A 12,536-nucleotide genomic window follows, 5' to 3' on the forward strand; every position below is an offset into this window, starting at 1 on the left:
CTCTGGAAGCCTCAGTCCGGGTCCTGGCTTCGGCCCGAGTCCCACCACAGTGACACCTGCTGAGCTGCTAGTGCTCCTGGCCCATCTCCTGGCCACGGCCTCGGGCTACTTCATTAGCACCAACGCGCATGCTGAGGAGTGTTTCTTCAAGAGCAAGAGTGGGTCACCTAGGGCACCAAGATGGGCTTTATCTTTGAGGTGGCGGAGGGTGGCTTCCTGGACATCGATGTGGAAATTACAGGACCTGATAATAAAGGGATTTACAAAGGAAACCATGAGTCCAGTGGGAAGTACACATTTGCTGATCACATGGACAGAATATACAAGTTTTGTTTTAGTAACGGGATGTCTACCATGACTCCAAAGATAGTGATGTTCACCATTGACATAGGGGAGGATCCGAAAGGACAAGACATGGAAACAGAAACTCACCAGAACAAGCTGGAAGAGATGACCAATGAGCTGGCAGTGCCAATGACAGCTATGAAGCACGAGCAGGAATACATGGAGGTCTGGGAGAGTATACACAGAGCCATCAACGACAACACAAACAGCAGAGTGGTCCTTCGGTCCTTCTTTGAAGCTCTTATTCTAGTTGCCATGACATTGGGACAGATCTCCTACCTGAAGAGATTTTTTGAAGTCCAGAGGGTTGTTTAAAAGGCCTTTTCCTCATGATCCTAAACTCATAATTCACTTGTTTACCAAACACCTTGGTCATAACAGTGTCATTAGCTTCTACATTTTTATTTTTGGAACTGTACATTCACAGCTTATGTTTCTTTGTGATTAATAGATATTGGGGGGAAAACTTTTTAGGAAAGTTATAGTGAAAATTTGACATTTGATTGGCATAAAATTTCTTATTTGAATGCTGCCTTCATTATACAGGTCCTTCCAGAATTCAAACACTGTAAAAAGAATACAGAAGTCTAGTTTTTTATTATGCTTTATCTTTTTGTTTTCATTTTAAAAGTTTGTTCAGGAACTCGGCATAAAGCCTGATAGAACCTTACTACAATGACTGCAGTCTCTGGACTCCCTCTTCCTGTGGTTCGAGTCATTAAAGAGTCACTTTGCCCAGCCATTATATGAAACAATGATTTCTATCCTGACATTTTCTGCCCAGTGTAACAGCAGAGTGCTCTGACTTGGGAGTATGTAGGAGGCTGGCTCCTTTTATACTTTCCCCTATTGTGCTTCAGTCTATGACTTGCCCCAACACACATTTCCCCCTAAATTTTTCCATTGAACCTTAAGACTGAATCACCCTCCACTTCAACTGGTGTCACAAGCAGTGAAACTGACCATTGTTTTCTGCCTAATCTCCTAAAATACCTGTTAAGCCAGTTCCCCAGGTATTTCAGCAAATGCCAGCTACTCTCTGCACTGGGACATCTCTTTTCTCCACTCTTGGCATGGAGGAAATATGCAATCACATCATTGGAAAAATCGGGATTTCTGATGCCAAAGGGTTAAAGTCTCTTGGATTTCTTTTATAGTGATAAACAGCCACTATTTTTTCTTCATTCAGACCACTGAACACCAGTGTCAGTGTCAGCACTATGGTTCTTGTTTTTGTTTCTCTTGGGTCTTTCTCTTTTGGGACATGTGAATTTTGTTTTATATAAAAGGAAAAGATTTTCTTGCTCTCTGATGATGGGTTTAAGATTAAATGAGCTTCTGGTAGTGTGGGAGTGATCCAGGATTATGTTGTGACTAATGTATATTAGTTACATTTTTTTTTTATGTTTGCAAGGGGAAAACTATAAATAACAATTTTATATAATTAATTTACATTTGTTACAGGTTTTCATGTTCAGGACAATTTTTCAAACTTGGGTGAAAATACTTGCAACAGTTTACTGATAAGGTGGCTGTTTCACCTTAGGACAACTGTTGCATGCCAATTTTTTTGTGTGTGGAAACACCTCAAAATTGAATTAAAATATGTAAATTTAAAACTGGTTGTGTATCTAATATGCCCTAGTTTCAGAAAATAAACAATTCTTAAAAAAAAAAAAAAAAAAAGAGTATGGCCTCAATATGCATCCATTTGGCTCTAAATGTCTCTAGTTTCTCATTCTTTATGGCTGAATAGTACTCCACTTTATTAAACAAAAGCAAACCACATCTTCTATATCCAGCTTCCAGTTGATGGGCTACAAGAAAAAGATGCTTGAGGGAAATGGTGTTCTACACTAAAACCCAGAGTAAACTCTTAAATAAAATGATGACATCTTTCTGGAAGAGGCGAAACTGGTATGTTGATGATCCTTATCAGAAATATCACGATCAACACCGAATCAGCCCACTGCAGACAGGCAGGTCTGTGCATGCCCTACTGAGGTCCTGAGTCGCGCGGAAGACGCCGAATCAGCCCGCTGCAGACAGGCAGGTCTGCCCATGCCCTACCGAGGTCCTGAGTCGCACAGAACACTCCGAATCAGCCCACTGCAGACAGGAAGGTCTGCCCATGACGTACCGAGGTCCCCAGTCACGCGGAATACGCCGAATCAGCCCTCTGCACACGAGAAGGTCTGTGCATGCCCTACTGAGGTCCTGAGTCGCGTGGAAGACACCGAATCACCCCGCTGCAGACAGGCAGCTGCCTGGTTCCACACTACAAAGACGCAGAGGACACCAGACCACCAGACCAAGGTACTGAGTCCCACTGTTCCCAGCCCAGAGGGAGGGGCTTCTGAGCTGCCATCCCTCTGCTCCTGGTCCAGAGGAAGAGGCTTCCCGGCCACCATCCCTCCCGCTGCTCCCAGCCCACAGGAAAGGGCTTTTAGGTCACCATCCCTACCACTGCTCCCGGCCCCTGTCCCACCTCACCCAGCTCAGAGGAGGTAATCCATGCAGGTGCTAACAGCCCCCCACCCCAGTCTAAATGAGAAAACACGTAAATAAGTCTCAAAACCAGACTTCCAGATCACCTACAGCAACCCCAAAGGGAAATGAGATGGAACACTCTGATACTCAACCACCTGGACCCACTGAACTGGCAAGAAAAGGGGATCTGGGAAAAAGGAAATCAGAAATAATTTCTCAGATAACAGGAGAAATTGTGCCCATAGTGCAAGACATGATTAGTAAATCTAGACAAGAGCTCAGGAACATGATGGAATCCCAACATAAGAAACAAATGGAATCCATAAAATAGATGCAAATAGATTTCCAGGATATGAAAAACTCCACTGAAAGTCTACGCAGCAGAATGAGCCAATGTGAGGACAGAATTTCAGATATAGCAGATAAGATTGCAATTAGTGACCAGGAAAAGAAAAATTACTTCAAAATTATAAGGGAACATGAGAAATCAATCCAGCAACTGCTAGATGATGCAAAGAAGAATAACATAAGACTGATTGGGCTCAATGAAGAAACAGGAGAGAGTGGAGGTGACATAAAAAAATCTCTTCACAGAAATAATGGCAGAAAACTTCCCAAGCAGGGGAAAAGAGCTTGACATACAGATAAGTGAGGCATATAGGACTCCAAATAGCCTTGATCAAAAAAAATCTACACATAGGCATAAAATTGTTAAGAGTCCAGAAACACAACAGAAGAACAAAGTTCTCCAAGCAGTTAGAGAAAAGAAACAAATCACATACAAAGGAAAGCCTATCAGAATCACAGCAGACTTCTCAACACAAACCATCAAGGCAAGAAGAGCTTGGAGTGACATATTCTAAGCCCTAAAAGAAAACAGCCTCCAACCCAGATTGATGTACCCTGCAAAACTATCTTTCAAAATGGATGGAGAAATAAGATACTTTCATAACAAAGAGCACCTTAGGAACTTCGTGAATACCAAACCAGCACTCCAAAGAATTTTACACAATATCCTAGGAACAGACATTGAGGATCACAACCCCAGGAAGCAAAGCAGAATGAACCCATCTGGCATGACAAGAAATTAAATGTTAAGGGGGAGAACCCAACAAAAAGAAAAAGTCGTGTCAATGACAAGTCAATACGTTTCAGTTATGACCATCAACGTTAATGGTCTCAATTCACCAATCAAAAGAAATAGACTGGCAGAATGGGTCAAGAAGCAAAATCCAACAATATGCTGCATACAAGAAACACACTTAATTCAAAAGGAAACTCATAGACTGAAAGTTAAAGGGTGGAAAACAATACTGCATGCAACAGGAACCCGAAAAAAAGCAGGAGTAGCTATCCTCTTGGCAGATCAAGTAGATTTCAAACCAACACTAATTAAGAGAGATGAAGAAGGACACTACATCCTTGTAAAGGGAAGAATCCAAGAGGAAGAGATGACAATCATAAATATCTATGCACCAAACACTAGTGCACCCAACTATATAAAACAAATACTAACGGACATGAAAAGTCATATATGCACTAATAGAATTGTAGTGGGGGACCTCAACACCCCACTGTCACAAATAGATAAATCAGCTAGACTAAAAATAAGTAATGAAATACTAGAACTCAATCGAACTCTTGAACAAATGAACTTAACAGATGTTTACAGAGTCTTCCACCCCACAAAGTCAGAATACACATTCTTCTCAGCTGCACATGGGTCATTCTCAAAAATAGACCGGATACTCACACATAGAACATGCTTAAGTGAGTGTAAAAGAATTGAAGTTATCCCTTGTATATTATCAGACCATAGTGCCATGAAATTGGAGATCCATAGCAAAAGAAACTCAAAAAATTTCATAAACATGTGGAAATTGAACAACACACTTCTGAATAACCAATGGGTCACAGAGGAAATTAAAGAAGAAATCAGACAGTTCCTTCAATTAAATGACAATGACAATACAACATATCAGAATCTATGGGACACAATGAAAGCAGTCTTATGAGGGAAATTCATAGCAGTGAAGATGCATATTAGGAAAACAGAACGAGCCCAATTAAACAACCTGATGCTGAACCTCAAGCTTCTAGAAAAAGAAGACCAGGACAACCCCAAAGCTCATACAAGGGAGGAAATTATAAAGATCAGAGGAGAAATCAATGCAATGGAGACTAAGAGAACAATACAAAAAATCAATGAAGCCAAGAGTTGGTTCTTCAAAAGAAACAACAAAATTGACAAACCTTTAACCAATCTTGTCAGAAAAAGGAAAGAAAAGGCCCAAATCCATGCAATTAGGAATGAAAAGGGTGAAATGACAACAGACCCAGCAGAAATCCAGAGGATCATCAATACCTTCTTCCAGAACCAATACGCCAATAAGATGGACAACACAGAAGAAATGGACAGATTCCTAGATACATATGAATTACCAAAGTTGAACGAAGAAGACCTAAATATTCTGAACACACCAATATCAACCAATGAAATTGAAAATGTAATTAAAAACTTATCAACTAAGAAAAGCTCGGACCCGGATGGCTTCACTGCTGAATTCTACAAGACATTTAGAGAGGAACTGCAGCCACTACTCTTTAAACTCTTCAATGAAATTGAAAGGGAAGCAATACTCCCAAATTCATTCCTGGAAGCGGGCATCACCTTGATCCCCAAAGCAGAGAAAGACCCAACTGAAAAAGAGAACTATAGGCCAATCTCACTAATGAACATAGATGCAAAAATCCTTAATAAGATACTGGCAAATAGAATGCAGAAGATCATCAAGAAGATCATACTCCCTGACCAAGTGGGATTCATCCCAGGGATGCAGGGATGGTTCAACATACACAAATTAATAAATGTAATACACTATATCAATAGAGCCAAGGACAAAAATCATATGATCATCTCAATAGATGCAGAAAAAGGATTTGACAAAATCCAACATGTATTTATGATAAAAACCCCACAAAAAATTGGAATAGATGGACTCTACCTCAATCTGATAAAAGCCATCTCTGAAAAACCAACAGCAAAAAAAAAAAAAAAAAAAACACACAAAAACCAACAGGCAATGTCATTCTAAATGGTCAAAAACTGAAATCCTTCACACTAAAACCAGGAACAAGACAAAGATGTCCACTACCACCACTCTTGTTCAATATATTTTTGGAAACATTGGCCACAGCAATTACACAAGAGAAAGAAAGAAAAGCAAAAAAGATAGGAAATGAAGAAGTCAAATTGTCATTATTTGCAGATGACATGATACCCTATATAGAAGACCCCAAGAGCTCCACCAAAAGTCTTCTAGACCAAACAACCAAATTCAGTGAAGTAGCTGGATACAAGGTCAATACACAAAAATCAGTAGCTTTTCTGTAAAGGAACAACAGATTCACTGAGAGAGAAATAGGGCAAATAATTCCTTTCAAAATAGCATCCAAAAAACTGAAATACCTAAGAATCAACCTAACAAAAGAAATCAAAGACCTCCACTCTGAAAACTATAGCACTCTGAAAAGGGAAATTGAAGAGGATATCAGAAAATGGAAAAACATCCCTTGCTCCTGGGTAGGAAGAATCAACATAATGAAAATGACCATACTTCCAAAACTGCTATACAGATTCAGTGCAATCCTAATTGAAATCCCAGCAGCGTACTTCACATACATGGTCAAAACAATCCAAAAATTCATTTGGAACAAGAAGAGACCCAGAATATCAAAAGCAATTCTAGGTAACAGAGACATAGCAGGGGGAATCACAATCCCTAAGAAACTATATTACAATGCTGCTGTGATAAACACAGCATGGTACTGGCAAAGAAATAGACTAGAGGACGAGAAGAACAGATTAGAAGATGCAGAAACAACTCCAGACACACTAAGCCATCTCATCTTCTATGAAGGAACCAAACACCCTCACTGGAGGAAAGATAGCCTCTTTAATAAATGGTGCTGGAAAAATTGGGTTTCAGTTTGCCAAAGATTAAAGTTAGCCCTGTATCTCTCGCCATGCATTAAACTAAAATCAAAATGGATTAAAGATCTAAATGTTAAAACAGAAATGCTGAACTGGCTGGAACAGAGGTTAGGAAAAACTCCTGAAGACATGGGTGTAAGAAAAGATTTTATGAACAAAACCTCAGTTGCCTGTGAACTAGCACAAACAATCAACAAGTGGGATCTCTTCTCATTAAAAAGCTTCTTCACAGCAAGAGAAATAACCAAGAGTGTGAAGAGACAACCCACAATGTGGAAAAAAATTTCACCTGCTGTTCCTCAAACAAAGGTCTACTATCTAGAATCTATTAAAAAACTTTTAAAAATCAGACCTCCCAAATGTAAACACCAACCCAAAAATGAGCATCTGAAATGAACAGATATTTCTGAGACAAAGAAGTAGAAATAGCAGATAAACATATGAAAAAATGTTCAACATCACTGGTCATTAGAGAGATGCAGATGAAAACAACACTGAGATTCAACCTCACCCCAGAAAGAATGGCTGCTATCAAGAAATCAACCAATAACAAATGCTGGCAGAGCTGTGGGGAAAGAGGAACCCTACTCCACTGCTGACAGGAGTGTAGACTGGTGCAACCACTGTGGAAATCAGTATGGAGATAACTCAAAGAACTAGGACTGGAAGTCCCATTTGACCCAGCTATTCCCCTGCTGGGTTTCTTCCCCAAGAATTAAAAGAATCATACCACAGTGATATGTGTGCACCCATGTTCATAGCAGCACAGTTTGTAATAGCTAAAACTTGCAAACAGCCCAATGCCCATCAACTGGAGACTGGATAAAGATAATGTGGTTTTTTTTATAAAATGGAGTACTACTCAGCATAAAAAATGAGAAATTAGGGACATTTATAGCTAAATGGATGCACATTGAGGCAATACTCTTAAGTGAAATAAATAGGACACACATGTGTAAATACCAAATAGTTTCTCTAGTGTGAGAAACTGAAAGTGTAAATAAAGACTAAAAGGTGTAATAGATAATGTGAAATAGAAAGAAAAAGGGCAAAGGGGAAGGAAGTGGGAGGGCTAGGGGAAAGGATAGAAGGGAATGGGATTAATATGAGAAAATGAAAAAATAGGAACAAAATCTTTGTAAATAGGGAGGAATGGAGGGGTTGAAGGGAGGGCTGGGCAAGGGTGAATAACACCCTCCTGAACAACCAATGGGTCACAGAGGAAATTAAAGAAGAAATTAGACAGTTTCTACAAGTAAATGATACTGCCAGTGCAACATATAGGAATCTTTAGGAAACAATGAAAGCAGTTCTACATGGCAAATTCATAGCAGTGAATGCTCATATTACGAAAACAGACAGAACGCAAACAAACAATCTAATGCAGAACCTCAAGCTCCTAGAAAAAGAAGAGCATAACAAACTGAAAGCTTGTACAAGAGAAGAAATTATAAAGATCAGAGCAAAAATCAATGCAATGGAGACTAAGAGCATGATACAAAAAAATCAATGAATCAAAGAGTTGGTATTTTGAAAGAAAAAATAAAATCGATAAACCTTTAGCCAACCTTATCAAAAAAAGGAAAGAAAAGGCTCAAATCCATGCAATTAAGAATGAAAAATGTGAACTCACAACAGACCCAGCAGAAATCCAGAAAATCATCAGTACCTACTTCACAAACCTGTACTCTAATAAAATGGAAAACACAAAAGAAATGGACAGATTCCTAGATATATATGAATTGCCAAAGTTAAATGAAGAAGATATAGAAATTCTAAACACCCCAATTACAATGAGTGAAATTGTAAATGTAATAAAAAATTTACCAACAAAGAAAAGCCCAGGTCCTGACGGCTTCACAGCTGAATTCTACAAGACATTTAAAGAAGTATCACCATTGCTCTTTAAACTCATCAATGAATTTGAAAGGGAAGCAGTACTTCCAAATTCAATCCTGGAAGCAAGTGTTACTTTGATTCCAAAACCAGGGAAAGACCCAACCAAAAAAGAGAACTACAGGCCAATCTTCCTAATGAACATAGATGCAAAAATCTTCAACAAGATACCGGTAAACAGAATACAGAGGGTCATCAAGAAGATCATGCACCCTGACCAAGTCAGATTTATCCCAGGGATGCAAGGATGGTTCAACATACATAAATCAATAAATGCAGTGCACTATATTAACAGAGCCAGGGACAAAAATCATATGATCATCTCAATAGATGCAGAAAAAGCATTCAACAAAATCCAACACACATTCATGATAAAAAAAAACCCTACAGAAAATTGGAATAGAAGGTCTTTATCTTAACCTGATTAAGGCTATCTATGAAAAACCAACAGCCAACATCATACTAAATGGTCAAAAACTGAAAACTTTCACACTAAAATCAGGAACAAGACAAGGATGCCCACTATCACCACTCCTGTTCAATATAGTTCTGGAAACGTTAGCCACAGCAATTAAAAAAGAGAAGAAATAAAAGGAATAAAGGTAGGAAAAGAAGAAGTTAAACTGTCATTATTTGCTGACAATATGATACTTTACATAGAAGACCCAAAAAACTCTGCCAAAAGACATCTAGACTTAATTGACAGATTCAGTAGAGTAGCTGGATACAAGGTCAACACTCAAAAAACAATAGCCTTTTTACATACAAATAATAGACTCACTGACAGAGAAATTAGGGAAACAATTTCTTTTACAATAACATCCAAAAACATGAAATATCTAGGAATCAATCTAACAAAGGAAGCAAAAGACCTCTACACTGAAAACCACAGCACTCTGACAAAAAGTAATAGAAGAGGATATAAGAAAATGGAAAGATATCCCTTGTTCCTGAGTAGGAAGAACCAATATAGTGAAAATGGCCATACTTCCAAAACTGCTATATAGACAATGCAATGCCAATTGAAATTCCAACAATATATTTCACAGAACTAGAGAAAGCAATCCAAAAATTCATTTGGAACCAGAAGAGATCTAGAATAGCTAAAACAATTCTAAGCAACAGAGACATGGCTGGGGGTATCACAATCCCCAACTTGAAACTATACTACAAAGCTACTGTGATAAAACAGCATGATACTGGCAAAAAAAAACAGACCTGAGGATCAGTGGAATAGATTAGAAGATGTAGAAACAACTCCAGACATACTCAGCCACCTCATCTTTGACAAAGGAGCCAACCACCCTCATTGGAGGAAAGATATCCTATTTAATAAATGGTGTTGGGAAAACTGGATTTCAACCTCCCAAAGATTAAAACTAGACCCATATCTATCACCATGCACTAAACTAAGATCAAAATGGATTAAAGATCTAATTTTTTTTATACCGGGGATTAAACTCAGGTCCTTGCACTTGCGAGGCAGGCGGCAGAACCACTGAGCTAAATCCCTGGCCCTAAAGATCTAAATATTAAAACAGAAACACTAAATTTGCTGGAAGATAAGTTAAGTAGAATTCTTGAAGACATTGGAGTAGGAAAAGACTTTATGAACAAAACCTGAGTAGCAGGGGAACTAGCACAAAGAATCAACAACTGGGATTTCATCTTATTAAAAAGCTTCTGCAACTGCAAGAGAAACCACCAAAAGAGCTAAGAGACAACCTACAATGAGGGAAAAAAAATTTAGCAGCTGTACCTCAGAAAAAGGACTACTATCTAGAATATATAAAGAAATGAAAAAAATCAGACCTCCCAAATTCAAAGACCCAATTCAAAAATGGGCATTGGATACGAACAGACATTTTACAAAGAAGTAAAAGCAGCAAATGAACATATGAAAAAGTGTTCAACATCACTGGTCATTCGAGAGATGCAGATGAAAACAACCCTGAGATTCCACCTCACCCCAGAAAGAATGGCTGCTATCAAGAAATCAACCAATAACAAATGCTGGCGGGGGTGTGGGGAGAAAGGAACCCTTCTCCATTGTTGGGAGTGCAGACAAGAACTGTGGAAATCAGTATGGAGATACCTCAAAGAACTAGGACTAGACGTCCCATTTGATCCAGCCATTACCCTGCTGGGTATCTTCCCAAAAGAATTAAAACAATCATACCACAGAGAAAGGCTGGCCCGGTGGTAGAGGCTGTCACTATTCTGAGGGGCAGGGCTCGGTGTGGAAGAGATGAATTGGACAAAGGGTGATGAAGAAGAATATTGGAACAGCTCCATGTTCAAGGCTTTTACCTTTGATGATGAAGATGATGAGCTCTCACAGTTAAAGGAATCAAAGTGGGCCATGAATAGCCTTCAAGACTTTGTGGATGATGATGATGATGATGATGATGATGATGATGATGATGATGATGATGATGATGATGATGATGAATTGGAGCAAGTCAGCTGGAGTGGAGAACCTGTGGGAAGTAGAACTAGACCTGGAAGTTTCCAGTCTCTTTCTGATGCTCAATCGGACACACCTGCCAAAAGCTATGCTCCAGAGCTGGGGAGGCCCAAGGGGAAATATAGAGATTATAGCAATGACTGGAGCCCCAATGATACAGTGCGACACCTTCGAAAGGGCAAGGTCTGCTCACTGGAAAGATTCCACTCCTTACAGGACAAGCTACAACTCCTAGAAGAGGCAGTAAGCATGCATGATGGAAATGTCATTACTGCAGTTCTCATCTTCCTGAAGAGGACACTGAGCAAAGAGATCCTCTTCCGAGAGCTGGAGGAGCAACAGGTTGCCCTCAGACATCTCATTTACTTCCTTAAGGAAATAGGGGATCAGAAACTTCTTATAGACCTCTTCAGATTCCTAGATAGAACAGAAGAGCTTGCGCTGCCCCATTATCGAGAGCATTTGAATATTCAGGACCCTGAGAAACGAAAAGAATTTCTTAAGACCTGCATTAGTTTGCCATTTTCAGCAGAAGATCCTGCACATATACAAGACCACTACACTCTCCTGGAGCAGCAGATCATTATTGAGGCTAATGATCAACATCTACAGGCAGCAGGACAGACTGAGATCTTCTGAAAGCATCCTCACAAAGCTTCCATCCTCAACATGCCACTAGTGACAACACTTTTTTACTCCTGCTATCACTATGGGGAGGCCGAGGGGACATTCAGCAGTCCTATCAATCTGAAGAAGACATTTAAGATCCCAAACAAACAGTATGTGCTGACAGCCCTGGCTGCTCGTGCCAAGCTTCAAGCCTGGCATGATGTTGATGCCCTCTTTACTACAAAGAACTGGTTGGGTTATACTAAGAAGAGAGCACCCATTGGCTTCCATCGAGTTGTGGAAATTTTACACAAAAACAGTGCCCCTGTCCAGATTTTACAAGAGTATGTCAGTCTAGTGGAAGATGTGGACACAAAGTTGAACTTAGCCAACTAAGTTCAAGTGCCATGATGTCATCATTGATACCTGCTGAGATCTGAAGGATCATCAGCAGTTGCTTGCATATAGGAGCAAGGTAGACAAAGGATCTGCAGAGGAAGAGAAAATTGATGCCATTCTCAGCAGCTCGCAAATTCGATGGAAGAATTGAGTGGCATTAGCCGCCCTGAAACCTGCCTCATTTCTTCCTTTCCTGCCTATGGAAGTAGAGAGCTTTTCTTTGTGAGAGTTACAGCATCACATCTCTTGGGCCCATCATCAGCAACAGTTCCTGTTACTCTTGAGACAGAAACCAGCACCTGGGCACAGGTAGCTTCAGACTGACTTTCTATCTAA

At 39.6% G+C, this 12,536-nt stretch overlaps 2 pseudogenes; both read left to right on the forward strand.

Annotated features, from left to right (window-relative positions):
• The first annotated feature begins 237 nt into the window (after positions 1 to 237).
• LOC101697712 (transmembrane emp24 domain-containing protein 2 pseudogene) lies at positions 238 to 768 on the forward strand (annotated as a pseudogene).
• Positions 769 to 10,933: 10,165 nt separating this feature from the next.
• LOC101706964 (spermatogenesis-defective protein 39 homolog pseudogene) lies at positions 10,934 to 12,536 on the forward strand (annotated as a pseudogene).

Source organism: Heterocephalus glaber, unplaced genomic scaffold, assembly GCF_053883595.1.
Source record: "Heterocephalus glaber isolate CG9 unplaced genomic scaffold, H.glaber_assembly_v1.0 deba00001662, whole genome shotgun sequence".
Lineage (NCBI taxonomy): Eukaryota > Metazoa > Chordata > Mammalia > Rodentia > Bathyergidae > Heterocephalus > Heterocephalus glaber.